The 3608-nt window shown below is 34.3% G+C and overlaps 1 pseudogene; it reads left to right on the top strand.

Moving 5' to 3' along the window:
• Window positions 1-2089: 2089 nt before the first annotated feature.
• Window positions 2090-2326, top strand: LOC102499296 (H/ACA ribonucleoprotein complex subunit 3 pseudogene; annotated as a pseudogene).
• Window positions 2327-3608: the final 1282 nt, after the last annotated feature.

The following is a 3608-nucleotide window of genomic DNA, read 5'->3' as shown; positions in this document are numbered from 1 at the left end:
CATTTAGAGGGTGGGGAAAAAATTCTGTGGAATATAGAGGAAGTATAGCTTAACACAAGGAGGTCTTCAAAAGTTTCATGGAAAATATGTATTATATAAAAACTATTCATGGAATTCAAAACTTTCTGTACCAACATAAACTCATACTTTAATTCTCTTTTTCCACAAACTTTTTAAAGTTTCCTTAGTTATAGAAACAGGACCAATAAAAATGTTTAAGAAAGCTATAAAGTAGAATTTGTTTTTTTTTTTTTTGAGTTTTTTTTTTGTTGTTGTTTTTGTTTTTGTTTTTGCTATAGGGCACGTGCACTTGCCAGACAGACAGAAAGAGATAGAGAGACAGAAAGTGAGAAATCACCCCCCAGGGGGAATGGCCACGCCATAATCCCTTCTCCTCCATTCTCCTCTTGGGATCTTGGGCACGCACGCACACACACCTGGCGTGAGTTTTAAGTCACCGGGTCCGGGACGCGAACCGCGGTTGACCACACGGGAATCCAGCGAGATAGCCATTACACTAACTGCTGATCCCTCTAAAGTAGAAGGTTTTAAGGAAAAAATTCCCACCAACATTGTGAAATGAAGCTGTGTTACCTAGTAAGATGAGAATTTTTAAAAAATTTTAATTGGAATTTACAAGTAGACAAATGGTGATAAATACCAATAGAAGTTCCAGGGAAGTGGAAGAGAAAGCCAGATTGCAGTTGGCCATAAATTATTCATTCAACTAATATTTATTTAGTACCTTCTATTTTCCAAACATGATACTATATGTTGGATATAGAATGGTAGACAAAATAAATCTGGGCTCTATCCCTTAAAATGAAGCTTTTACCATGTAAGTGGATGCTTACCTCACCAATCCCTTGGGCAATGGAGAATAATTTTAATGATAATTTTTTTTTAACGAAGGAAATTATTTGAGACCATTTATTGATTGGAAAGAAAAAATACATTATGTTACATTATATTATACTCACATTGATTATGAGGAAGATGGGAGGTTATATATTCTAACACACACATGCACACAAACATGATCTCAAATCAACTAAGCTCCAGGAAAACCTGCAGATTACCTAGGATTTTTTGTTTGTTTGTCTTCCCTAATCTTCTCACATTTTGACAAATAAAAAAGGAGGAAAGAGATTTAAATTGAAGCTGTGTTGTGAAAAATAAAGAACACACTGCTAATTCCAAGAAGATTAAACCATGTAAATAAGAATAAAAGAGAAAACCTACCAGACTGGTCCCTTGTTCAGTGGTTAAGCACTGTGTGAAAAGAACCAGATTGCACATGGCTGACCATGGTTCAGGACCAGGCCCTTGCGGATTGAAAAATACACAGTGTGTGTGTGTGTGTGACCAAGATCCTGATAGGCTGAAAGAATGGAGAAAAAAGATTGGGGTGTGGACAGTCCTATTGCAGGCACTTTCTCTCCCTATAGAGTATATATGCACCTTCTAGCATAGAAAAAAGAGTGAAAAGAAAAGAGAAACTATTGACCAGAGTTTGGTTGTCATATAAGATTAGTGATAACATGAATGAGATGGCCATGAACTGTCTAAGCATTGATTTAAAATGTTGCATCTTCAAGCTCTCTTCTTTTGGTGACTCAGTCTTATTTCTTTTTCCTCTTTTATGCCATGTGCAGTACCATAATGTACAACTTGAAATGGTGCCTATTCAACTAAATAAAGCAGGCTTCAAATATAAGCTGATTCCTATGACAATGACTTTTCTAAATTGAATTATGGTATATATATATAAAGAGAGAACAAAAGGCTATTGACAGCAGTTCATTTGGTACAACATCAGTAATATTTTAGATCTAATTTCTCTGGTCATGAGATTAACCAAACTACATAGTTACAGTTATTATTGTGCTAATTTTTACATGTTCTGGCCTTAACATGAAGCTTTCTCATTATTGTTTATTTAATTCTATTATTTTGTTTCATAAAAATTTTCTTGCCTCTTCAATTTGGAAATGTGCTTTCCTGATTTTTCTTAGAAAACTTAAGTCTCAGAGATCAGGCAGACAGATTTGTGGAAGGCATTGGAACCCCTGGGTGCAGTGCGGTCATCATGTTTCTCCATTATTACCTTAAAGAGCAGGGAGATCAGGTTTATACATTGAATAAAGTTGACCCAATGGGACAGCAGACATACTCAGCTCATCCTGCACAGTTCTCCCCAGATTACAGATATTCATGACACAGAATCACTATCAAGAAACGCTTCAAGGTGCTCATGACCAAGCCACAGCCTGTGCTCTTAGAGTCTCTGATATTTCATGTCTCTTCTGCTGCCTACTACCCTTGAAGACTGCCCTAGTCAAGCTCCTCAATCTCTGAACCGGGAAGCCTTTTCTCTTACCACACAGGCTCTTTGGAAACCAGTCTCTGTAGCTCTTTTGATCATCCTAGTATGAGGAAATCATGGTCACATCCCCCATAAAGGAAAAAGCTTAATACTTTTTTTAAATTTTGAATTGCTGTCAGATTATTAAAGATAAAATTATTTCAAAAAAAAAAAAGAAAAGCAAAGAAAACCAAGTCTCAGGTTCAGTAAATCATATGCAACTATATTCCTATAACTTTGTCTTCAAGAACCTTGGATTTTCAATTTTTCACTCTAGATGTAAGACTGTTCATGTTTTTACAATATTATGGGGTTTTTGTGGTTTGTTTGTTTCTTCTTAGCCTCAGTATGTATAACTTTGACGTTTTTCTGTTTTGATTTCCATCCTGCTCTATGGGTAAAATCTCATAGCTACCAATTATAGTTGTTCTACCATGCTACAGTACTCTAGAACTCATTTCACTTATCTACATGCATTCTTGTATATTCAAAACAAGTTCTCTTTTTCTCCTTTCCTCTTCTACCCCTCCCCTTTTTAGATTCTGGTATTTACTGTTTTTCTCTCTACTACTATGTGATCAAATCTTTTAGCTTCCACTAATGAGTGAGAACATATAGTCATTATAGAAAGTAATGACAAATGTATGATATGGTAGATACAGTTATTGCCCTGATTTGATCCCTATACATTATACTGAAAAACCACACTGTACCTAATATATACATTAAATTGTTGTATATCAATTAAAATTACAATAGATAATTTCACAAAGAAAAGGAGAAACTCTACTCAAAACAACTCATAACTACTATTGAAATTTTGTTGTTCTCCATTCTATGTCCTTATCTTTCTTATTGTTAATAGTAAGTGGATTCTTTTATTTCCATTTGAAAATTTTAAAACATTTAATTTCTTCAAACATTATCAATCTTTACAACTTCTTTGCCACTTTGAAATGATCTTAGGCACCTGTAACTGAAATAAAATGGGAATAAAATACACTTCCCATTCTATTTATTTTTCTTTTCTTTTCTTTTCTTTCCTTTTTTTAGGTCAGCCTTATTTGATCAAGTGTATCCTGCAAATCTTTGCTATTCTCAACCATTCACTACAACTCTTTAAAAGCAATCTATAGTAAAAGGCAACAATGGTCAATAAAACTAATTATGCAAGCTCCCATATAGTCTAGGAATTCTTTTTTTAGCTGCTATTGTTATTAGCTGCTACAATCATATCTGTAAT

The sequence above is a fragment of the Tupaia chinensis genome, unplaced genomic scaffold (assembly GCF_000334495.1).
Source record: "Tupaia chinensis unplaced genomic scaffold, TupChi_1.0 Scaffold142780_1, whole genome shotgun sequence".
NCBI lineage: Eukaryota > Metazoa > Chordata > Mammalia > Scandentia > Tupaiidae > Tupaia > Tupaia belangeri.
Note: the sequence above shows the minus strand (reverse complement) of the source record. Positions and strands in the feature narration are given on the sequence as shown.